Here is a 26,791-nt window from a genome sequence, read left to right on the forward strand (position 1 = left end):
GGCTGCCATTAGGAATTTCAGGGCCCCATACTGTAAAAATTTTTGGGCCCCCTTGAGACTCCGTCCAGGCTCCACCCCAGCCCTGCCTCAAATCTTCCAGAGTCCCACCGCCCACTCTTGGAAAAACTCCACTTCTGCACCACATCCTCACCAATCACACATTAACATTTCCCAGATCATACATATAGCCATCAGCTTTTGTTCTGGCCAAAAGAATTGCAGCCACAACAACAAGGTAAACTCTTTTGGCCGAGGTCTACTGTACTGTAACCTATTAATCATTTGTTAAAATACCCAATACTCTGTTTAGGTATATTTTTCTTTTTCTTTAAGGAAATGAGTCACATACATTTTATTTTTTTTAAATAATTGAAACCAGATTGTGACTTTTTTTATAATCTGCATTTCTGATTGCAGATTATTGTATTGTTTTCTGTACATGTATGAAGCTGTAGGTGGATATCGATCTGCGCTCGGACCGCAGTGCATGGACAGGCTGCGGGTCTCCTGACTAGAACTCAGCAGACTCACAGCATGTATGAGGATGCAGGCCAGGAGATCGGCGCCCAGTCCAATGCACTGCAGTGCAAGCATAGAACAATTTCCCAAATAAAGATGTTTCCCAGTCATATATAACCACTTTTTATTTTTTCATCAATATGGCCATGTGAGGGCTTGTTTTTTGCAGAACGAGTTGTACTTTTGAATGACATGACTGGCTTTATCAAATAGTGTACTGGAAAAAGGGAAAACAATTCAAAGTGTGGTGAAATTGAAAAAAAAGCAGCCTCCCATCTCCTCTCCTCAGCAGCCTCCCATTTCCACACCTCAGCAGCCTCCCATCTCCTCTCCTCAGCAGCCTCCCATCTCCTCTCTTCAGCAGCCTCCCATCTCCTCACATCATCAGCCTCCCATATCCTCACCTCATCAGCCTCCCATCTCCTCACCTCATCAGCCTCCCATCTGCTCACCTCATCAGCCTCCCATCTGCTCACCTCATCAGCCTCCCATCTCCTCTCCTCAGCAGCCTCCCATCTCCACACCTCAGCAGCCTCCCATCTCCACACCTCAGCAGCCTCCCATCTCCTCTCCTCAGCAGCCTCCCATCTCCTCACCTCAGCAGCCTCCCATCTCCTCTCCTCAGCAGTCTCCCATCTCCTCACCTCAGCAGCCTCCCATCTCCTCACCTTAGCAGCCTCCCATCTCCTCTCCTCAGCAGCCTCCCATCTCCTCACCTCAGCAGCCTCCCATCTCCTCACCTCAGCAGCCTCCCATCTCCTCACCTGAGGAGATTTCCATCTCCTCACCTCAGCAGCCTCCCATCTCCTCACCTCAGCAGATTCCCATCTCCACACCTCAGCAGCCTCCCATCTCCTCACCTCAGCAGATTCCCATCTCCTCACCTCAGCAGCCTCCCATCTCATCACCTCTGCAGCCTCCCATCTCCTCACCTCAGCAGCCTCCCATCTCCTCACCTGAGCAGATTTCCATCTCCTCACCTCAGCAGCCTCCCATCTCCTCACCTCAGCAGCCTCCCATCTCCTCACCTGAGCAGATTTCCATCTCCTCACCTCAGCAGCCTCCCATCTCCTCACCTCAGCAGATTCCCATCTCCACACCTCAGCAGCCTCCCATCTCCTCACCTCAGCAGATTCCCATCTCCTCACCTCAGCAGCCTCCCATCTCCTCTCCTCAGCAGTCTCCCATCTCCTCACCTCAGCAGCCTCCCATCTCCTCACCTTAGCAGCCTCCCATCTCCTCTCCTCAGCAGCCTCCCATCTCCTCACCTCAGCAGCCTCCCATCTCCTCACCTCAGCAGCCTCCCATCTCCTCACCTGAGCAGATTTCCATCTCCTCACCTCAGCAGCCTCCCATCTCCTCACCTCAGCAGATTCCCATCTCCACACCTCAGCAGCCTCCCATCTCCTCACCTCAGCAGATTCCCATCTCCTCACCTCAGCAGCCTCCCATCTCATCACCTCTGCAGCCTCCCATCTCCTCACCTCAGCAGCCTCCCATCTCCTCACCTCAGCAGCCTCCCATCTCCTCACCTCAGCAGATTTCCAGCTCCTCACCTCAGCAGCCTCCCATCTCCTCACCTCAACAGATTCCCAACTTCTAACTCACCTCAGCAGCCTCCCATCTCCTCACCTCAGCAGCCTCCCATCTCCTCACCTCAGCAGCCTCCCGTCTCCTCTCCTCAGCAGCCTCCCATCTCCTCTCCTCAGCAGCCTCCCATCTCACCTCAGCAGCCTCCCATCTCCTCACCTCAGCAGCCTCCCATCTCCTCACCTCAGCAGCCTCCCATCTACTCACCTCAGCAGATTCCCAACTTCTCATTCACATCAGCAGCCTCCCATCTCCTCTCCTCAGCAGCCTCCCATCTCCTCTCCTCAGCAACCTCCCATCTCCTCACCTCAGCAGATTTCCATCTCCTCACCTCAGCAGCCTCCCATCTCCTCACCTCAGCAGATTCCCAACTTCTCACTCACATCAGCAGATTGCCATCTCCTCACCTCAGCAGCCTCCCATCTCCTCACCTCAGCAGATTCCCAACTTCTCACTCACATCAGCAGATTGCCATCTCCTCACCTCACTCCCTTCTACAACTTCCTCCAAGTCCTCACACACTGCCCGCCTCCTCTGCCTCATCGCTGTCTTCAGCATCTTCTGCCTCCCAGAAACGTGACTGTTGTGAGTTCATTTTCCCCTTCACTACTGAGGCCCGAGGAACTCCCTCTTCTGGTGAAGAAAGGTAGTGAGCCTGATTGTCAAACACCTGGGGCTGATGATGATGACTGGCTGAGTGGAGTTAATGACTGGATATAAGGCTGCCGACGCCCTTCTGGCCTGCGGGTGATTTCTCTGTGGACTTCTAGGAAACCAGTCTGATTCCTGCTCATCTAAAGCTAAGATTTCTGCTTTGCCTTTTTGCATTAGTGTTTTGTTTTCCTTGCTTTTCTGGATTCTGCCATTCCCTGCTGGGGTGAGCTGAATCTCCTTTTGCCTGTTGCTCTGTCTTCAGAATATTCCTGAGTACTGACATAGCTTTTTTGAAGCCTAGCGTCTTCAGGGCCTTTTTTACTGTCAGTTTGTTGGCTCTTATTTTCATAGGGTTTTTCACGGATTGCAGACAGCAGCCTTCCTGTCCTTTCCTAGCTAAACTAGCGTGGGACTCATCTTTGCTCAGTCTATCTTTCTGTCTGTGTTTTGTTCTTTCTTCTTGCTTCACCGTCATTATATGTGGGGGGCTGCCTTTTGCTTTGGGGTCTGCTCTGGGGCAGTTTAGATTTCCCTTTCTGTCTTTAGGCTATGTAGTCCTCCGGCTGTGATCGAGGGGCCTAGGGCATCGTAGGAGCCCCCCACGGCTACTGCTAGTTGTGTTGATAGGTTCAGGGGTCTGCAATCCGATAGCTGCCAACTTCTCTGGTTTTCTGGACTTAGCTAGCATTTCTATTTTTGCCTCCTATGGTGACTCAATCATAACAGAATCACCCGCCATACCGCAGATTCTAGGGTACTCAATAGCAGGAAAGAATTGTATAAAAAAAAAAAAAGTGTGTATATTTTTTCCTCTATATCTCTGAGGCCGTAGGGGGAATTTTTTTTTTCTCTCAATGGAGATAAAGCAATTGTCTGATCGTGTGGAGCAGCTTGCTGCAGAAGTGCGGGGAATTTCCGCCTACCTTGCTCTTTCACATGCTGCTGAACCAAAGATTCCTACACCTGATGTATTTTTTGGGGATCGGTCTAAATTTTTGAATTTCAAAAATAATTGTAAATTATTTTTTGCCTTGAAGCCTAACTCGTCAGGGAGCTCCGCGCAGCAGGTTAAAATTGTCATCTCTTTGCTGCGTGGCGATCCCCAGGATTGGGCATTTTCTTTGAAACCAGATGATCCTATTCTGACTAATGTGAACGCATTTTTTCAGGCCTTGGGGTTGTTGTATGACGAACCTAATGCCATTGATCAGGCTGAAAAGACCCTGCTGGCATTGAACCAGGGTCGTGATTCTGAAGAATTGTACTGTCAAAAATTCCGAAAGTGGGCAGTACTTACTACCTGGAATGATAATGCCTTGGCTGCTCTCTTTCGGAAGAGGTTGTCAGAAGCCATAAAAGATACTATGGTGGGATTTCCTGTTCCCTCTGGTCTTGACGATTCTATGTCTTTAGCCATTCAGGTTGATCGGCGTTTACGCGAACGCAGAGCTGCACGAGAGGTGTTGCCACCTGTTGAACAGATGTCTGAACCTATGCAATGTGATAGAGTTTTTTCCAGAGAGCAGCGTTAGGAGTTCAGAAGGCGTAATAAGTTGTGTTTTTTCTGTGGAGATGCCTCGCATATTATTTCTGTCTGTCCTAAACGCGAGAAACACTTTGCACACACGTTTTCTGTTGGTGGTGTTCAACCTAAGTTTCTTCTGGCTATTACTCTGATCTGCTCCCTGTCCACATTTTCCGCCAAGGCTTTTGTGGATTCGGGAGCAGCTCTAAACCTAATGGACTTGGATTTTGCTAAACGCTGTGGCTTTCCGATGACACCTCTGCAGACACCTATCCCTTTGAGGGGGATTGATGCTACTCCTTTGGCTAAAAATAAACCTCAGTTTTGGACCCAGGTGGTAATGCGGGTCGCCCCAGACCATCAAGAAAATTGCAGGTTTTTGGTGTTACATAATCTGCATGATACTATTGTTCTGGGGTTTCCCTGGTTACAAATTCATAATCCGGTTTTGGATTGGAAATCTGTGTCTGTGGTGAGTTGGGATTGTCGGTTTGCCTTTAGTGACGCTCCGGTGTTTTCCACCTCTCCTCAGTCGCATGATGTTCCTGATTATTTGGCGGACTTTTATGATGTATTTAGTGAGAATGAGTCTGCGTCTCTGCCTCCTCATAGGAGTTATGACTGTGCTATTGAACTGAGCCCGGGGTGTAAATTTCCCAAGGGTCGGCTCTTCAATTTATCTGTACCCGAGCACGAGGCTATGCGATCCTATATTAAGGAGGCGTTGGAGAAGGGTCATATTAGACCATCCTCGTCACCCTTAGGTGCCGGGTTTTTTTTTGTAGCCAAAAAGGATGGATCATTAAGACCTTGTATTGATTATCGTGCTCTCAACAAAATTACTGTTAAATATCAGTATCCGTTACCCCTGATTTCTGATCTATTCTCCAGAGTTAAAGGTGCTTGCTGGTTTACCAAGCTTGACCTCAGGGGGGCGTATAATCTTATTCGCATTAAGCATGGGGATGAATGGAAGACAGCGTTTAATACTCCGGAGGGACATTTTGAGTACCTGGTGATGCCTTTTGGGCTCACTAATGCCCCTTCTGTCTTCCAGTGCTTCATGAACGATATTTTCCGAGATTTTGTCGATAAATTTTTGATTATCTATCTGGATGATATTTTGATCTTCTCCAAGGATTGGGATTCTCACGTGGAACATATTCGGACTGTGTTCCGGATCTTGAGGGAGAATTCCCTGTATGTCAAAGGATCTAAATGCCTTTTTGGAGTACAGAGGATTTCTTTTTTGGGATTTATTTTGTCCCTGTCAACTATTGAAATGGACCCGGCCAAGGTACAGGCCAATTTACGATTGGGTTCAGCCCACTTCTTTGAAGGCCCTCCAGAAGTTTTTGGGTTTTGCTAATTTTTATCGGAAATTTATAGCAAAATTTTCTAGTATTGCCAAGCCATTGACTGATTTGACTAAGAAGAGTGCTGATGTGTTAAATTGGTCTCCGGAGGCTGTTTCTTCCTATGATGTGGGGAATCGGGAACTGTTGGCCATGAAATGGGCATTTGAGGAGTGGAGACATTGGTTGGAGGGAGCTAAGCATCAAGTCGTGGTCCTCACTGACCACAAGAATTTGATTTACCTAGAGTCGGCTAAGCGCTTGAACCCTAGACAGGCTAGGTGGGCCTTGTTTTTTACGCGTTTTGTTTTTGTGGTTTCTTTTCTTCCTGGAACCAAGAATGTCAAGGCTGACACCCTCTCTAGGAGCTTCTTTGCTGATTCTCCTGTGGTGACCAAGCCTGCTACCATCTTAGGCGAAGGGGTAGTTCTTTCTGCCATCTCGCCCGATTTGAGACGTGCTCTAGAAGAGTTCCAGGAGGACAAACCTGAGCGTTGTCCCAGTGGAAAGTTGTATGTTCCTGACCAGTGGAAGAAGAGAGTGATGTCTGAAGTTCATTGCTCTGCATTGGCTGGTCATCCAGGTATTTTTGGTACTAGAGATCTGGTGAGTCGGTCTTTTTGGTGGCCCTCCTTGTCTCGTGATGTCAGGAATTTTGTGCAGTCCTGTGGGACGTGCTCCCGGTCTAAATCGTGTTCTCGCTCTAGTGGGTTGTTGATGCCTTTGCCTGTCCCCAAGAGGCCATGGACCCATATTTCAATGGATTTCATCTCTGATATGCCTGTCTCTCAAAGGATGACTGTTATTTGGGTGATTTGTGATAGGTTCTCTAAGATGGTTCATCTTGTACCACTCCCTAAGTTGCCGTCTTCCTCTGAATTGGTGCCCCTGTTTTTACAACAGGTGGTTCGCTTGCACGGGATTCCTGAGAACATTGTATCTGACAGAGGAGTCCAGTTTGTGTCTAGATTTTGGAGAACTTTCTGGTCCAAGCTGGGAATTCAGTTGTCCTTCTCCTCTGCTTTTCACCCTCAGACCAATGGGCAGACAGAGAGAACAAACCAGACCTTGGAGTCATATTTGAGATGTTTTATTTCTGCTGATCAGGATGATTGGGTTTCATTTTTGCCCTTGGCCGAATTTGCTTTAAATAATAGAGCTAGTTCTGCCACTTTGATGTCTCCTTTTTTTTGTAACTTTGGGTTTCATCCTCGATTTTCTTCAGGGCAGGTGGAGCCCTCTGCCTGCCCAGGGGTTGACACTGTGGTGGAGAGAATGCACCAGATCTGGGACCAAGTGGTGGATAAGTTATCTCTCTCCCAGGAAAAGGCCCAGCGGTTTTCCAACCGACATAGGACCATTGGTCCCCAATTTAAGGTTGGTGTTATGGTGTGGTTATCATCAAAAAATATTGCTATGAAGGTGGCTTCTCCTAAGTTTAAGCCTAGATTTATTGGACCTTACAAGATTTTGGAGATTATTAATCCGGTCTCTTTTCGTTTGGCTCTTTCTGTCACATTTAAAATCCATAATGTGTTCCATAAATCTTTGTTGAAGAGGTTTGTTGAACCTGTTGTTCCGGGGGTTGCACCTCCAGACCCTGTATTGGTTGAAGGTAACATGGAATATGAGGTAGAGAAAGTACTGGATTCCCGTCTGGCTAGGCGGAGACTCCAGTATTTGGTTAAGTGGAAGGGTTATGGTCAGGAGGATAATTCCTGGGTCTCTGCCTCTGATATTCATTCCAAAAGATTGGTGCGTGCCTTTCATCGGGCTCACCCTGATCGCCCTGGTGGCGTGGTTGAGGGTTTGGTGACCCCTCCTCAAGGGGGAGGTACTGTTGTGAGTTCATTTTCCCCTTCACTACTGAGGCCCGAGGAACTCCCTCTTCTGGTGAAGAAAGGTAGTGAGCCTGATTGTCAAACACCTGGGGCTGATGATGATGACTGGCTGAGTGGAGTTAATGACTGGATATAAGGCTGCCGACGCCCTTCTGGCCTGCGGGTGATTTCTCTGTGGACTTCTAGGAAACCAGTCTGATTCCTGCTCATCTAAAGCTAAGATTTCTGCTTTGCCTTTTTGCATTAGTGTTTTGTTTTCCTTGCTTTTCTGGATTCTGCCATTCCCTGCTGGGGTGAGCTGAATCTCCTTTTGCCTGTTGCTCTGTCTTCAGAATATTCCTGAGTACTGACATAGCTTTTTTGAAGCCTAGCGTCTTCAGGGCCTTTTTTTACTGTCAGTTTGTTGGCTCTTATTTTCATAGGGTTTTTCACAGATTGCAGACAGCAGCCTTCCTGTCCTTTCCTATCTAAGCTAGCGTGGGCCCCATCTTTGCTCAGTCTATCTTTCTGTCTGTGTTTTGTTCTTTCTTCTTGCTTCACCGTCATTATATGTGGGGGGCTGCCTTTTGCTTTGGGGTCTGCTCTGGGGCAGTTTAGATTTCCCTTTCTGTCTTTAGGCTATGTAGTCCTCCGGCTGTGATCGAGGGGCCTAGGGCATCGTAGGAGCCCCCCCACGGCTACTGCTAGTTGTGTTGATAGGTTCAGGGGTCTGCAATCCGATAGCTGCCAACTTCTCTGGTTTTCTGGACTTAGCTAGCATTTCTATTTTTGCCTCCTACGGTGATTCAATCATAACACGTGACATGTTGCTGCTCTGCTCGAGAATGAAGAAGAGCGCGCAGCCTGTCACCTGACCAGGATCCGGACCATGATGCACTTGGTCCTGCTGCTGCTTTAAAGGTACAGCACCGATTTTTGGCAGCCGCATTCACTAACAACACTGTAGGTTTATCTTTAAATCACCGCAGTGTTATGTATCTGGCTTGCAGCGGCCATGAACTATTGTGCCTGTAGCCCAAACAGCAGTATCAAGAGAGGAAGGCCCGGGCTGCCAGCGCATCCGGGCCCCTCTTTTTGCTACTGTTCATGGGACCCCATACAGTAGTAAGGGCAGTAATGCCCTGATGGCGGCCCTGATTATAATACTGATCATTAATAAAAAAAACACAATACTAATATCACCATAAGTGCCATTATATACAGGAGATCTGTACTTAGTATGCAGTGTCTGTGTACAGGTAATACAGTGATCACCGGTGGCATTATACACAGGAGCTCTGTATACAATGTATAGTATATAGGTAATACAGTGCAGCAATCCAGGTGACATTATACACAGGAGCTCTGTATACAGTATCAGTGTACAGGTAATACAGTGATCAGTGACATTATACACATGAGCGCTGTATATATTGTACAGGTTATATATACTGTGATCAATGACATTATACACAGGAGCTCTGTATATAGTGTACAGTGTACAGGTAATACAGTGATCAGTGACATTATACACACGAGTGCTGTATATATTGTACAGGTTATACTGTGATCAATGACATTATACACAGGAGCTCTGTATATAGTGTCAGTGTAATGTGCCCACGTAGCGATTCTCATGCAGAATAAACCTGAGCAGAATCGCACACCCTGCTCCCGGGAAAACGCATGCTGTTTTTGACAAGCATTTGTCAAGAGTTTTTGCATGCATTTTTTTAAGCGATTTTGCCCATATAATTGATGGTATGTGGAATCGCGGGCGATTCCACAAAATTAATGAACATGCTGCGTTTTTTACCACTAAGTGATTCTGCAACGGTAAAAAATGCACCATTGGCACAACATGTGCATTTTCTATTAAAAATGCATGGAATGCTTTTTTTAAGTGTTTCGCGGCAGAATTGTGCGTTTAAAAACAACGCAGAAACGCTTAGAAAACACTACGTGGGCACACAGCCTAAAGGTAATACAGTGATCACTGGTGGCATTGTACACAGGAGGTCTGTATATAGTGTATAGTGTCAGTGTACAGGTAGCACACTGACTCACCAGTGACCTCTCTAGGTGAAGTCCTTCATCTTTGCTTTTCATCTTCATCCAGCCAGGGCTCGTCTCTGCAGGAAATAACACAGTTAACTAGCAGAGCACATTACTTAATTTTTTTCCAACTTCTAAACTACACCAGATGAAGAAAAAAAGGCAACATAGTGTCGCTCTGCACAGTAACAGGACTGCCTCCCCCATTTAAAACAGTCCCAATACTGGTCAGCGCGTATAAATGGAAAATAGAACAATGTAAACAAAGGCGTTTCTTATCCATAAAGTGCAAATGTGCCCATGTGTGCACCTGGAAAAAAGTGCTTAAATAGAGTGGTAAAATGTATGCATTGTGGGCAAGGGTTGATGAAAATTAGGAGGAGGCACTGCGATACACCCTGGAAGACACGTAGAGGAGGGCCCCAGAAAACATTTTTTTACCATTTGGAAAGAGGGGCACTCCTAGACGATGCAATAAGTGCAAGGGCTGAAAAACATTTACCCCTGGGGGGTATACATATACAATGGGGAAAATAAATATTTGATACACTTTAGATTTTGCAAGTTTTTCCCACATACAATGATTGGAGAGGTCTGTAATTTTTATCGTAGGTACACTTTGACTGTGAGAGACAGAATCTGAAACAAAAAAAACAAACAGAAAATCACATTGTATAATTTTTAAATAATTAAATAGCATTTTATTGTATGAAATAAGTATTTGATCACCTACCAACCAGCAAGAATTTTGGCTCTCACAGACCTGTTAGTTTTTCTTTAAGAAGCCCTCCTACTCTGCACTCATTACCTGTATTGGTTGCACCTGTTAGAACTTGTTATGTGTGCAGTACAAAATACAGTTGTCCATACACTCAATCACACTCCAACCTCTTCATCATAGCGGTTATCTGCGGTTATCTGTATAGTTTATTAGCATTGAAAATTGATGTTTTATTGCCATCTAGTGGATATTTGGTATGTCTGCAGTGACATTAAGGCAAATGTATTATTACAAATGCAGAACAAAGCTGATGAAACATGAATGTTGATCTGAACAACAAAAATTTTTATTTACAGGGAATCTGTCACCAGCTTGATGAACAAATGGTATTTACTTGCATCTCTGTGAATCTGTGCAACAACCCAGAATTAATATAGGCCTTATGTATAAAGTTGTATATTGTCATGGTTCCATCCCTCAGGGTGTCTGGGATGTAGTTGCTGACAGCTCGGCCATCCAATTCGGTACCGGGGCGTGCTGAGGCTGTCAGTACTGTGATTGACAGCATGGCCATCCAGTCTGATTCAAGGGCATGCTGAGCTGTGTGTTTATTGACAGCTCAGCTAGCCAATCTGTGACTGGGTGGCATCGGCTGTCTCATGTGTTCATTATTCCAATTAACGGCCATGCTTCTTATTTGAGCTGAGTTTCCCAGAACACTGCCAGACATACATTCATCTTGTGAGGTTTGTACTTTGTGCTCTCCTGTGCCTTGAGTTCTATATGCTTGATCTATTGCCTAACTTTAGACTTTGTTCTGACAATCCATCTATCTAACCCCTTCAGCTCTGATCCGTTATCCTCACAGTACTCTGACCTCATAACGTTACCTGACTACGCTTTTGTCTCTTCCTTCTGTTTATGACGTACCCTCCTGGCTTCTGACCTTGGACTCCTTGACAACTCTGACTCATAGCTTGGCCTGAGAAGTGACTAGCGTCACATTATGTCTGGCTGCTACGTTTTTCTTTTTCGCCAGTATGGATCATTTTCACACGCTTTGTGACCAGGTGGTGAATTTGATGCACATGACTCAGGATCTCGCGAAGGATTGCCAGAGTCTGCAGTTATCGCAATATCAGTTGCAGGGTGAGATAAATAACTTGATGAAGACCTCCCATAGCCCCCCACTGCCAGCAGTGGCTGTGATATACAAGGAAAGAGAAGTACGGCTGAGTAGGGAGCTCAGACCAAGACAGACACTTGTTTTGGATGGAAAAGAAACTTCTTTACTTGGTCATTATGTCCTCACAAAGCGGTGAATCAGCCTTCATCAGGTGATGACCAGTGTAACAAACAAGGGGTATTTAAAGGGACCTAATCAATGATCTCATTTGGACATTTAACCGCTTCCCAGCTTGAAATCAAATGGGCTGATAACTGCATACAATAGCTGGCTGAGAAAAGAGAATGTTTCAATTCAGGATAATGGGGTATTAAATGGGTAGAAGTGTATTTATTACATCTAAGACACAATAAAAAACAATACAAATAAAGGGCAAATGAACGTTAAGAATTATAAAACACTAAAAAAAAATTTAATTTTTTTTTCCTTTATAAAAATATTTTTAAAAACATTTCTGCTGATGTAGCAACAAAAAGCTGAGAGACTAAAATTACATATTAAAAAGCTAAGAGTTATTTATTTTTCATATTTTTTTTTTCCTCAGAGATCTCAGGGAGCCGAAATGACAATATTATCTTTTCCCTTACACGTATATATAAAGCGTGGAGCAATGGAAAAATCAAATTTCAGAAAACCACATTTTCAAGATTAAGGTTGAGGCCCTCAGGATGTAAACACCCCAACTTGAAAATCCAATAATTCTCCCTATTAATGAATTGTCTGTACCTGTCATTTACAGTGTCAAATATGTGGTCAATGACTGTCACCTTTAGTTGTTTATGATCTTTCTGGTGTTCAGTTAAAAAGTGTTTTGAAATGCTGTGTTGTATAAACCCATTTTTGATATTTTGCCTGTGTTTATTGAGGCGTGAATGCATGGCCAGTATCATGCAGCCCACATATTGCTGGCCGCATGTGCATTCCAAAATATAAACAACGTAAGAGGATTGACAATTCAGCCTAAATTTCCTCTGGAATGTTTCTCCTGTTGTCCTAGAGGAAAAAGTTGTAGCCCCGTTGACTAGTGCACCGCAACATAGGCACTTAGGTGCTCCACATTTGAAGCACCCAATGGTACTCATGCCTGTAGATGTGCTTTGTCCGGTTTGTAGGGAAGTTAGGCTAGGTGCAACCAAGTTTTTAAGGGAGCGATTTTCTTCTATAGCAGTGGCTGTGATGTCTGTACCCTCTGATGTACAGTTGGTCTCTCCCGAACCTGTCAAATCCCTCCCTGATAAATTTTTTAGGAGAGAAAGACCAGATTAGGTTATTCAGGGAGAGCTGTAAGTTATTTTTTACCCTGCACCTCCGGTCGTCAGAAGAGGAGTTCCATCGGGTGGAAATAATCATGTCCCTACTGCAAGGGGGTCCTCAGACCTGGGCATTTTCTTTGTCCCCACAAGCCCCAGAACAGTTTTCCGTTGATGCCTTTTTTGACCATATAGGTCTGATATATGACGAACCCGACAGAATCCAGGTCACGGAGGCTAAGATCATGAACCTGGCACGGGGGGGGGTCACACAGCTATGGACTAATGTACTGAGTTCCGGCAGTGGTCCGCCAAAGTTCTATGGAATGATGCTGCACTCAGGTGCCTGTTCAAAAGAGGTCTTTCCAAGACACTCAAGGATGCTCTGATCCTAAATGATGCCCCTTGTTCTCTGATGGCAGCCATGACTCAGGCCATACGAATGGACCGCAGAATCCGTGAGAGACATGCAGAACAGCAGGCCACATGTTATACTTCCCCGGAGCAGGTCCATTTACCCGAGGTTAGAGTTGTCAGTCTTCGTGTTGCGGAGAGAAGACAGAGACAAGATCTTGGACTCTGTCTATACTGTGGTATCTCTGGACATTTTCTTAAGAATTGCCCACCTCTTCCTCAAGCTTCCAAACCATTGGGAGAACGTGAGTCTGGGTGACGACCGAGGAGTTCACCTAGACTCTCAGGTACCTTTTTCTTCCTCTGATAAAGTACTAGTAAATATGATGATTTCCTTCGAGAACCAGGTGTTATCAGCATTTGCATTTATTGACTGTGGGTCTACTGCAAACTTTATTGATTCGGGACTGGTTCGGAAGTTAGGGTTAGGGACAGTTAGATTGGAAAGACCCATTCAAGTCATCACCCTTGACAAGACATCGTTAGCTCACAATGTGGTTGAGAGAGCAACAGTGGATTTCACTCTCCAAGTGGGAGCTCTCCACTCTGAATCCATCTCTTGTTTTGTGTTGGATAATTTACCTGCTGGATTGGTACTGGGGTTTCCATGGTTGCAGATTCACCAAGAAGTCCAAAACACAAGAGGACACACGGAGTTGGGGCAGGGAGAGGGGAATAACACAGACACTGGTCGAGTTAGCAATACCAGCAGGACAAATCAGGATGTAACAGAGTCAGCTACTCATGCCGTAGGCAGAACTATAACTGACATAGCCTGCAGGAAGCAGCGGCGATAAATAGCAAACTTGAACCCATACTGAGGCTGAGAAAAGTTAACCCCTGGCATGACCAGACCAGGAACATGGAAAGACAGGACTTAAAACCCGGTTTGGATCATGACACCAGTTATTGATTGGTGTCTGAAGGAGATTGTAAAATGGGGTCCCAACTGTTCCAAGAAATGTCTAAAAAATGTACAATTATGCTCTGCTAGTCTGGAGGGTATTCCAGGATACCCGAAGGACTTTGGAGATGTGTTCTCAAAAAAAGAGGCGGAGATACTACCTCCTCATCGGCCCTAAGCTTGTGCTATTGACCTTATTCCTAATGCCAAATTGCCAAAAGTTCGCCTTTACAATTTGTCGGGGCCTGAACGGGCCGCCATGAAAGAATATGTTAACGAAACTTTACGGAAGGGTCATATCCATCCTTCCTCCTCCCCTGTAGCTGCTGGAATTTTCTTTGTTAAAAAGAAAGATGGGGGTCTCCGTCTTGCCTTGATTTCCGAGAACTAAGCAAGATCCCGGTTAAGAATACCTACCCACTTCCACTCATCCCTGACCTATATAATCAGCTTCTGGGGGCCAGGGTATTTTCTAAACTTGATCTTAGAGGGGCTTACGTTTTAAGTGGCCATCCTGGAGTAATTGCCACAAGGAAAGCCATCGCTAGACTTTTTTGGTGGCCATCCGTGCATAAGGATAGTAAGGATTTTGTATCTGCTTGTGAAGTCTGTGCACGCGCCAAAGTCAGTCATTGCCAGCCAGCTGGGGAATTCGCTCTATTGACTATTCCAGAAAGACCATGGACTCATCTGTCCATGGATTTCATTACTGATTTGCTTCTGTCTGATGGGAAGATTGCTATTTGGGTGGTAGTTGATTGATTCAGCAAACAAGTGCATTTTGCTCCTTTGTCAGAATTACTTAATGCAGAGACACTCTACAGGTTGTTTATCTCTCATATTTTAAGATTACATGGGATCCCTCTGAACATTGTGTCTGATAGGGGTGTACAATTTGTCTCTAAATTTTGGAGATCTTTTTGCAATAAACTAGGAATTGACTTGTCATTTTCATTTGCTTATCACCCTGAAACTAATGGTCAGACTGAGAGGACAAATCAATCTTTGGAACAAGTTTTAAGGTGTTTTGTGGCAGCATGACAGGAGGACTGGTCTTCGTTTTACCTCTCGCTGAGTTTCCTTTCAACAGTCGAGTAAATCAATCTATCAGAACCTTACCTTTCTTCTGTAATTATGATTTTCATCCCCTTTTTGGCAAATTTTTTGTCACGGTTCCACTCCTCAGGGTGTCTGGGATGCAGTTGCTGATAGCTCAGCCATCCAATCCAGTATGGGGAGTGCTGAGGCTGTCAGTACTGTGATTGACAGCATGCCCATCCAGTCTGATTCAGGGGCATGCTGAGCCGTCAGTGTGTTTATTGACAGCTCAGCTAGCCAATCTGTGACTGGGGGGCATCGGCTTTCTCATGTGTTCATTATTCCAATTAATGGCCATGCTTCTTAACTGAGCTGAGTTTCCCAGAACACTGCCAGACGTACATTCATCTTGTGAGGTTTGTGCTTTCTGCTCTCCCGTGCCTTGAGCTCTATATGCTTGATATGTTGCCTGACTTTGGACTTTGTTCTGACAATCCGCCTGTTTAACCCCTTCAGCTCTGATCCATTATCCTCATAGTTCTCTGACCTCGGAACATTACCTGACTACGCTTTTGTCTCTACCTTCTGTTTATGACATACCCTCTTGGCCGTGAGAAGTGACTAGCGTCACATATATAAACAGGACCAAGAAAAAAGAAGCGCAAGAAGCAGTGCACACACAGCCTATATCATGAGTAAAAAAAGGCTTTATTCATACAAAAATGCCAAACAGACAGAAAGATGACAATTAAAACACCATTAAAATCATGTGCAAAGCAACATGCAAGGACAATGTGGAGCAGACAATTATCTCTACTGTATAATAATATCCAACTATATATACATGTGGAAATATAAATCCGCCACTGGGTAAATAATTTTGCAGCAAAATGCAAAATGGACTTGCAGGAGAAACAGTACATACATTTTTAACAAGAATATAATTATTAGAATAATCCAGTTTATGCAATTAGAAAGAGAAACAGCTACTGACCAAAAAATGGGATTACCACTATCAAAAACTAAATATACAAATTTTATTGAATATCAATCAGACCACAAACACAGTATAAAACATTTAAAAAGTCACAAAATGACAATTAAACCCTTGTGGGAAGTTACGTTTGGGAACATTCCCTAGGCCTGGACAGAGCGTCCAGCCCCGCCTCTATGCATATGTGACCGCACAGGTATTAACCGCAGCTGTTGCTTATTGTTTTTCTTATTTTGCATATATATAAGACTTCTCTCAGACATAACCTTTAGCCCCTGACGAAGCTACCTTGCAGTAGCGACACGCGTCGGGCACGTCCACAGGCTCCCCCCACCTTGGGTATAGTATGCTGCCACAGCACCTAGTGCATATTTTATGCACCTCTTGGAGGTTGTCTATCTGGTTCTGAACGCACAATTTCAGGGCAGACATACCTTTTTGTTCATACTTTTTTACCTCCATATTATGTTTTTCCCTGATTCAGGGGGTTGGTTTGATATCTGGTGCATGTTTTAGCGCACTGCATTTTCATGGTCTCTGGTCCTACAGTGCACTAATTTAGGCTTTTTTGTATAATATTTGTGATACTGCTGATATAATAATGCACTTTGAATGTACAATAGCCTAACAGCTCTTGATTTTATAGTGCTCCAATTGGGGCTCTTTAATATCTATTCATATTTATAATATGCTTGATACCACATGGCTTTGTAATTTAATTTTTGGACCAGTTGCTAGCTTCTATTATTACCTCAGATGATAGGGGAGTCTTCCAGGGTTATATTACTAACCCACAAGGGTTTAGTTGTCATTTTGTGACTTTTTAAATGTTTTTATACTGTGTTTGTGGTCTGATTGATATTCAATAAAATTTGTATACCGTATATACTCGAGTATAAGTCGACCCGAGTATAAGCCGACCCCCCTAATTTTGCCACAAAAAACTGGGAGAACTTATTGACTCGAGTATAAGCCTAGGGTGGGAAATGCTCCATAGATTATTCCCCCATATGGTGTCCCCAGAAGAAGCTCCATAGATTATTCCCCCATATGCTGCCCCCATAAGAAGCTCCATAGATTGTTCCCCCATATGCTGCCCCTATAAGAAGCTCCATAGATTGTTCCCCCATATGCTGCCCCCCATAAGAAGCTCCATAGATTGTTCCCCCATATACTGCCCCCATAAGAAGCTCCTTAGATTGTTCCCCCATATGCTGCCCCCATAAGAAGCTCCTTAGATTGTTCCCCCATATGCTGCCCCCATAAGAAGCTCCATATTGTTCCCCCATGTGCTGCCGCTGCTGCTGCATGTAAAAATAAAAAAAATGACATACTCACCTCTCCGTCGCTGAGTGTCAGATAGTCACCTGTCCTGCGTCCATGGCTGCTCACCGCTATCTGCCACGTCATCAGTCAGTGACGTTCAGACTGCAGGGGGCGCGGCGCGCACTAACCACGTCACCGCGCCCTCTGCTGTCTGAAGTCACTGACCGATGACAGACAGCAGCAAGTAGCCATGGACGCAGGACAGGTGAGTATCGCTATACTTACCCGTCCTGACGCTGTGTCTTGAGCCCCCAGCTTCTCCGCGCTCTCTCTTCCTGCCTTCAGCGGTCACGTGGTACCGCTCATTAAAACTCATGAATATGCGCATATTCATGAGTTTTAATGAGCGGCACCACGTGACCGCTGAAGGCAGGAAGAGAGAGCACGGGGAGAAGCTGGGGGCTCAAGACACAGCGTCAGAACGGGTAAGTATGACCTGACACCTCTGCCCCCTCCAACCCCCTTTGTATATGACTCGAATATAAGACGAGAGGGGGACTTTCAGCCCAATTTTTTGGGCTGAAAATCTCGACTTATATTCGAGTATATACGGTATTTAGTTTTTGATAGTGGTGATCCCATTTTTTGGTCAGTAGCTGTTTCTCTTTCTAATTGCATTATTCTCTCATACTGACTATTGGTGTATCCCTGGTGCCCTCCTCACTTTCTGTTATTTAATAATCCAGTTTATGTTATAACATAAATGACTAAATAATGATAAATATACATATACCGTATATACTCGAGTATAAGCCAGCCCGAGTATAAGCCGACCCCTCCAACTTTGCCACAAAAAACTGGGAAAACTTATTGACTCGAGTATAAGCCTAGGGTGGGAAATGCTCCATAGATTATTCCCCCATATGGTGTCCCCAGAAGAAGCTCCATAGACTAGTCCCCCATAAACTGCCCCCATAAGAAGCTCCATAGATTGTTCCCCCATATACTGCCCCCATAAGAAGCTCCTGAGATTATTCCCCCATATACTGACCCCTTAAGAAGCTCCTTAGATTATTCCCCCATATGCTGACCCCATAAAAAGCTCCTTAGATTATGCCCCCATATGCTGACCCCATAAGAAGCTCCTTAGATTATTCCCCCATGCGCTGCCGCTGCTGCATGTAAAAATAAAAAAATTGACATACTCACCTCTCCTTCGCTGGGTGTCAGATACTCACCTATCCTGCGTCCATGGCTGCTCACCGCTATCTGCCACGTCATCGGTCAGTGACGTTCAGACTGCAGGGGGCGCGGCGCGCACTAATCACGTCACCGCGCCCTCTGCTGTCTGAAGTCACTGACCGATGACAGATAGCAGCAAGCAGCCATGGACGCAGGACAGGTGAGTATCGCTATACTTACCCGTCCTGACGCTGTCTCTTGGCCCCCAGCTTCTCTGCGCTCTATCTTCCTGCGTTCAGCGGTCACGTGATACCGCTCATTAAAACTCATGAATATGCGCATATTCATGAGTTTTAATGAGCAGTACCACGTGACCGCTGAAGGCAGGAAGAGAGAGCGCGGAGTAGCTGGGGGCTCAAGAGACAGCGTCAGGACGGGTAAGTATGACCTGACACCCCCGCAACCTCCGACCCCCCGGTGTATATGACTCGAACATAAGCCAAGAGGGGGACTTTCAGCCAAAAAAAATTGGCTGAAAATCTCGGCTTATATTCGAGTATATACGGTAATCAACAGATGCCATTAAATAGTACCATCCTCATGGAAGTCCTAGTCCGTAGATTCTCAATCATGAAACATATGCACCCTGCAGAGAAACCTCCCATGCAATTGGAAGATTCCTCAAAAATCACAAATACATGCAATGAAAAATATAACCATAATTAACCAGTGGAGATTTGAACAGTCCGCTCAGTCCAGTCCAACGCGTGATTGCATGTATTTGTGATTTTTGAGGAATCTTCGATATCGAGTGGTACAACTTGCTTTTATACTGCACCATTTCCTAATCGGAGTGATCCTTTTTGCAAGATATGTGCTATTCCTATGACAACAGGTCTATTTCTTTTCTTTTTTTTATTTTTATTTTTGTGGCTGTATATACAGTATTGTCTTGTCCCCTCTGTAACATCTTTTGTATATTTTTCATAAATACAGCCTAATTGTCGGATTAAATATATAAAATGTAATAGCTTTGTTCCTTATGCTCCATAAACATCATCCCTGAAACTTTGTAAGGCCCCATGTTACCAGTGATGGCTGTCCAATCGGCCTGTAATAAATGATTGGTGGTAGCAGCTAGTTTTCCTTTGGTTATTGCGGAGCTTGGCAGTGACAATTCTGAAGCATATCTACAGTGGGTACGGAAAGTATTGAAACCCCTTTAAATTTATTTTTTTTCTCATTAATGTACACTCTGCACCCTATCTTGACTGAAAAAACAGAAATGTAGAAATTTTTGCAAATTTATTAAAAAAGAAAAACTGAAATATCACATGGTCATAAGTATTCAGACCCTTTGCTCATATTTAAGTCACATGCTGTCCATTTCCTTGTGATCCTACTTGAGATGGTTCTACTCCTTCATTGGAGTCCAGCTATGTTTAATTAAACTGATAAGACTTGATTTGTAAAGGCACACACCTGTCTATATAAGACCTCACACACAGCTGCATGTCAGACCAAATAAGAATCATGAGGTCAAAGGAACTGAACAAAGAGCTCAGAGACAGAATTGTGGCAAGACACACATCTGGCCAAGAGTACAAAAGAATTTCTGTAGTACTCAAGGTTCCTAAGAGCACATAGACCTCCATAATCCTTAAATGGAAGAAGTTTGGGACCACCAGAAGTCTTCCTAGACCTGGCCGTCCATCCAAACTGAGCAATCGTGGGCAAAGAGCCTTGGTGAGAGAAATAAAGAAGATCTCCAAGATCACTGTGGCTGAGCTGCACAGATGCAGTAGGGAGATGGGAGAAAGTCCCACAAAGTCAACTATCACTGAAACCCTCCACCAGTCGGGCTTTTATGGCAGAGTTTTCCAATGGAAGCCTCTCCTTAGTGCAAGACATATGATAGCTCACATAGAGTTTGCTAAAAAACACATGAAGGACACCCAGACTATGAGAAATAAGATTCTCTGATGAAGATAGAACTTTTTGGTGATAATTCTAAGTGGTATGTGTGGAGAAAACCATGCACTGCTCATCATCTGCTCAATACAATCCCAACAGTGAAACATGGTGGTGGCAGCATCATGCTATGGGGGTGTTTTTCAGCTGCAGGGACATGATGACTGGTTGCAATTAAAGGAAACATAAATGCGGCCAAGTACAGAGATATCATGGATGAAAACCTCTTCCAGAGTGCACCGTACCTCAGACTTGGCCGAAGGTTCACCTTCCAACAAGACAATGACCCTAAGCACACAGCTAAAAAAAAAACAATGGAGTGGCTTCAGAACACCTCTGTGACCATTCTTGACTGGCCCAGCCAGAGCCCTGACCTAAACCCAATTGAGCATCTCTGGAGAGACCTGAAAATGGCTGTCCACCAGTGTTCACCATCCAACCTGATGTAACTGGAGAGGATCTGCAAGGAAGAATGGCAGAGGATCCCCATATCCAGGTGTGAAAAACTTGTTGCATCATTCCCAAGAAGACTCATGGCTGTACTAGCTCAAAAGGGTGCTTCTACTCAATACTGAGCAAAGGGTCTGAATACTTATGACCATGTGATATTTAAGGTTTTCTTTTTTAAGAAATTTGCAAAAATTTCTACATTTACATTTCAGTTTTTTTTTCAGTCAAGATGGGGTGCAGAGTGTACATTAATGAGAAAAAAATGAACTTTTTTGAATTTACAAAATGGCTGCAATGAAACAAAGAGTGTCAGACCCCAAGAGTAAAGGGGTCTGAATACTTTCCATACCAACTGTAAACTGTATGTATGGCCTATGAGTCTTGTCATACATCAGTTTCCAATCGACCATGGACTTGGCTTATTTTGGCCCGAAATAACATCCCTATTCCATTTAGTCTCAGGCAAATACTCAAAACTGTCCACATTCCCAGTATAAAGGGAATTCTAATTGATCCATTAGGACCATTATCCCCAATAACAGATAACCCAAAATTCATATCCGGTGTCTCCTCAAGCCTATTTCTGCATAGCACGAAGAAAAAAACCCTTGCGTCTTTATCATGTGGCCCCTGAGGGTGTATTGCTTCCCCTCTCAGCTATTCTAGGTGATCGTCCACAGAAAGCAAGATATTCTTTTGAATATTTTCAACTAGTGCATTTTTTCTCTACATCTGCCAATCAATTAGAATGTGTGCACCCCCTTTCTTTGTTTGAATCCCTATGTATTGCTCCCACTAATCCTGTGCATGCAATCTCTGATATCTATAAGCTTCTATTAGATAATAATCCGGATATGCTTCCCCCTTTTTGTAAGGCGTGGGAAAGGGAGTTCCATCAAATCTTTACAAGAGAACAATGGTATAAATGTTTTCATGTCTCTCATAAATTTAATATAGCCACTAAAGCTCAGGAAACTAGTTATAAAATAGTATCTAGATGGTATCGTATTCCTTTGGTCTTACATAAATGGTTCCTGGGAGTGTCCAACTTGTGCTGGTGATGTGGGGCCCATGTGGGTTTGATGTTGCATATATGGTTGGCATGCCCAGCCTTGGTGGCCTTCTGGGAAGGTGTTCTTAAAGCAATTAAAGATATTACGGGGGTGTCAATCCCTAAAAGCCCGGAATCAATTCTACTATTTATGCTTCCCATGCCTAAGAATGTTTTCAATAAATAGTTATTGAGGCACCTTCTTCAGGCCACTAGGGTGGTAATTCCACAACAATGTCCTTAGACACGCCTTCTCTAGAGGAATGGTTTGGGGAGGTGGATGGAATCCCTTATATCCCATACACAAGAGGCAGCTAAGAAAGTGGCTGCAAAATGGTTTCATTGGGAATCCTTCTTATCCTCATCGATGTACCAAAATATGCTAAGATAATTGCTACCTTATCCTTTTACAAAATTTGATATGGTGGTAGATTAGTTCATACTCCGTCTGCCTTTGTGATTTGTCCTCATGGTCTCTATAAACATTTCTTCTCTTTTCTCTTTTCCTTATTGCTATTTAGTTTAACAGGTTGTCAGTTGACTTTTGCAGACTACTGATGATACCGTATGGAGTTGTTTGCTTTCATGTAACTAAACAATTCTCTATTTCAGTAGTTACTATGCCATATGGTGTGTTCGTTTGAACCGGTTGATGTGTTTGTTTTTGTGTGTATTATAAAACAATAAAAATGTTTAAATAAATTATAATGAAACCAGAGCTACCACAAATCCAAAAATGGATCGTGACAGTACCCAAACAGTGTCCTTGACAATACCCACTTCTTTTTATTACTTCCTGAGTCTGCCAATCTACTACAGGATTGTGCAGAGCGATACATGGAAGTCCCAGTACCATAGGAGAGGGCAGACCCTCTAGCACATAACAGTCTAACACCTCAGTGTGCATGGCTCCCACGTGAAGCTGTAAGTCTCGGACGACTTGAGTAAAATGCCCCTGTCTCAAGGGGGCTGAGTCGATGGCAATTATTGGTATAGGTCTGGACAGAGTGTATGGGATGAGGCCTTGGATCTGGACGAACCTAGTATTGATCAATTAAACCCCGCCCCACTGTCCAGAAATGCAGACACATCCACCTTAAACCCACCCAGGTGGACTACAGCTGGTAGGAAAAATTGTGTACTATCCACGGCAGTGATGACACCCTAGTTGCTAACCTCCCTGCATCATGAGCCGCCTAGTTTTCCTGGCAGTTGCTTATCATGTGATCAGGAGGGACACGTGCCCACAAAATGGCCCTCTTTACCACAATTGAAACACACATACCCCTTACGCCGAACAAAAGGTAGTTTACCCAAGTGAGATGCCACCCACACCTGCATGGGTTCCACAGTAGGAACAGCACTGACCTCCCTTGACCCCAGACCTCCCGCACACACCAGTGACTCCCTATGTCTCTGGTGAAGACAGTGATCAACCCGGATCACCAGAGACATGGTGTGATGTCACGGGTGACTGGATACTCCACCTCCAGCAGGGCGAATTTCTATGACACCTGTGACCCTGGATACACCGCTGTTGTGAGTTCATTTTCCCCTTCGTCACTGAGGTTTTGTGAACTCCCTATTCTGGTAAATGAAGTTAATGAGCCTGATTATCAGGCACCTGAGTCTAATGAGGATGACTGGCTGAGTGGAGTCACGGACTGGATATAAGGCTGCCGACGCCCTTCTGCCCTGCGGGTGATTTCTCTGTGGACTTCTAGGACACCAGTCTGATTCCTGCTCCCCTAAAGCTAAGTTTTTTGCTTTGCCTGTTGCATTTGTATTTTGTCTTTGTTTTCCTTGCTTTTCTGGATTCTGCCATTCCCTGCTGGGGTGAGCTGAATCTCCTTTTGCCTGTTGCTCTGTCTTCAGAATATTCCTAAGTACTGACATAGCTTTTTGAAGCCTAGCGTCTTCAGGGCCTTTTTCACTGTCAGTCTGTTGGCTCTTATTTTCATAGGGTTTTTCACGGATTGCAGACAGCAGCCTTCCTGTCCTTTCCTATGTAGTTAGCTTGGGCCCCGTCTTTGCTCAGTCTATCTTTCTGTCTGTGTTAGTGTTTTCATCTTGCTTCACCGTCATTATATGTTGGGGGCTGCCTATTGCTTTGGGGTCTGCTCTGGGGCAGTTTAGATTTCCCCTTTCTTTCTTTAGGCCTATTTAATTCTCCGGCTGTGATCGAGGGGTCTAGAGCATCGTAGGAACCCCCCACAGCTACTGCTAGTTGTGTTGATAAGTTCAGGGGTCTGCAATCCGATAGCTGCCAACTTCTCTGGTTTTCTGGACTTAGCTAGCATTTCTGTTTTTGCCTCCTACGGTGACTCAATCATAACACACCGCCTCCAGCAGGGCGAATGTAAACAATGAAACGTGCAGCCAGATACACCGCCTCCAGCAGGTGAATTTCAATAGTTACACGTGTATCTGGATACACCGCCTCCAGCAGGGCGAATTTACAGAGATAAGGGAAACACCAGGGAAACCGATACAATGGAGGGCCTTGCAATAGGGAACGGGGACGTGGAGACCTACTGCATTCCCCTGAGTCAGTGTCTCTACACTCCTAATGGTCCCTAGCCAGGTTCCACACCTGGCGACAAGCAGGATACCTAAAAACCCTAGCTCGCCCTGCACCTATCCCTTTCTAATGAATTGGACGGTGCAGAAACTAATCCCACCACTGCACTAAAACACACATAAGGAAAGCTACAAACAGGGAAAAACCACTTGGCTTTGCTCTGTTGCTATTTCTCCCAGCAACAGAGTCCAGCACCTGAGTGCAGCTTTCCTCCTGAATAGCTGCTACTTCACCAAAGCTTTGTCAGAGCTGCAAGGAACTCCTCACTGTTGCTCCTTCCACACCAGGGCTCTGACTGAGCTGCAAGGAACTCCTCTCTAGCTCCTTCCTCCACCAAGGATGGTTGGAAATGACCAATATCACCAACAGTGAGTGAGACCACCTGACTCTCCTTTATAGGCAAGAGCCAGAGCCATCACACCTGCTAGTGATTCCCGTGTAATATTTTCTAGCCACTACCGGGGGCAAAACTAGAACTAAAGACACCACTGTGTAATGACCCTAATGGCCACCGGGGGCAAAACTAACTTTAAGCAAACAGCTTAAAGGAAAAAAAAGGTTACATGTGCTTTTATCTGTCACAATCCAGCATGGATTGTGACACATGGCTGCCTCAAGGGAGTCAGGAGTCTCATACAGAGCTAAGGCATCCTTCATGCTTACTGTAAGCCCTTCACAGAACTGACTACGGAGTGCAGGGTTATTCCACTTGGTGTACGTGGCCCACCTCCAGGACTCAGAGCAATATTCCTCTGCCGGCTGGTCTCCTTGCTGAAGTTAGCACAGTGGGGACTCAGCTAAGGAGACACGATTGGGGTCATCATTAGTGATGAGCGAGCATACTCGGTGTTAGGCGTCGGGTTCCTGTCACTGCACAGCAGGAATCCCGAGCCTTGCATTCGGCAGTCTCCCATTCCTCTCCGGCCACAGAGAAGGCTGCTCAGCAGACTCGACGATACAGGTGCTCTGCTCAGACCAGCTCTGTAGGTTTGGTTGCTGCTGCCACCTCTGGTCCAGCTATGCCAATGCATGCTGGTCAGCAGCTAGCTACTCCAGGGACAAAGTCCTCCTTTTGGCCCACTGAGCATGCCCGTGGGACAATCTTTCATTGGAGATCGGAGGTCACATGCTTAGGTCCTTCTCCAGCTCGGATTGGATCATGAGGAAGGTCAGGAAGGTCCTGGAAGGACGCTGCTATAAAAGAGTCGCATGGCCGCACGGCCATGCGCTAGTATAGACTCTGATGGCTAGTTGTGTGTGTGATGACGGATGTATGTGTCTAGTGACTGACTCATTATGAAACCCCTACCCTTGGTTGTGTATGAGTTAGGGTTTAGGGAGATAGAGTCAGCGCCCGTAGTGGCATAAGCTAAGAGCCACAGAGCATCCCGCTCTCCACACGAGCGTTAGCGCCAGATAGTGCCATTCAGCACAAGGCACCACTGTACCGCAAGAGCAGCAGTATTCCTTGTAGCGTGCGCAAGTCAAGCGCTTTCCTCCCTGCTCAGAGTGGTTAGTGGCGTCCGTGGAACCAGTGCAGTGTGTACGTGGTGCAATTAAGTTATTAGTTCTGGCATCGCAGTTGCGGTGTCGAACGCTAGTGGGACTAGAGGGACTGTAACCCCGTGTCCTTGGGGCAGAGTCCTGTATCTCGTGGCTAGTGTTCACCTTGCCGAGTCCTGTGAGGTTAACAGGCTCCAGCATTCACGTGGAGTGGTAGTGCGGCTCCGCTTCCTTTCTCCCCGGGCCAGTGATTACCCGTCGGTGTTAGTTACTACTACTCCATATAGTGTCCGCCATTACCGAGCAGCAGTTAACACCTCTGCACGGTGGACCCCGGGCTGCGAACGCACCTAAATACCATCTTTATTATTTGGTGCGTTCCGCCAGCCCCTAACACTCGGTAATGCTCGTTACTTGCCCGAGTATCACAATACTCGCAGTACTCGGCGAGCACCGAGCATTTCCGGGATTATTCAGCGGGAGCTTGGGTCGCCGCCTCTTTAGAGCGCCAATCAACATGCAGAGATTGTCTGCCACGCACTGTAATGCCGCAGCCATCTTTATTGTGGTATTACAGTGATTGGCTGACCACACAGCGTCATCAGGTCTATAAGAGACCTGCCACCGCCCTGGTCGTCACAGTCACGTCCGGAATCAGATAGTGTAAGGAGAGCTGCTGCTGAGATAGGGAGAGATTTGTGCTTTAGTTAATGTGGGTATACCATTGTTGAATCCACATATCCAGCTAAACCAACAGTCCTT

General features: G+C 45.3%; 1 long non-coding RNA gene across 1 annotated transcript in view; it reads left to right on the forward strand.

The window, feature by feature from the left end:
- The window catches only part of LOC141086197 (uncharacterized), a 92,205-nt gene that overhangs the window by 12,261 nt on the left and 53,153 nt on the right, over nucleotides 1–26,791 (forward strand). The gene's annotated exons all lie outside the window — the stretch shown is intronic.

This window comes from Dendrobates tinctorius, unplaced genomic scaffold (genome assembly GCF_039654945.1).
Source record: "Dendrobates tinctorius isolate UK_male_01 unplaced genomic scaffold, ASM3965494v1 ptg000030l, whole genome shotgun sequence".
Classification (NCBI taxonomy): domain Eukaryota; kingdom Metazoa; phylum Chordata; class Amphibia; order Anura; family Dendrobatidae; genus Dendrobates; species Dendrobates tinctorius.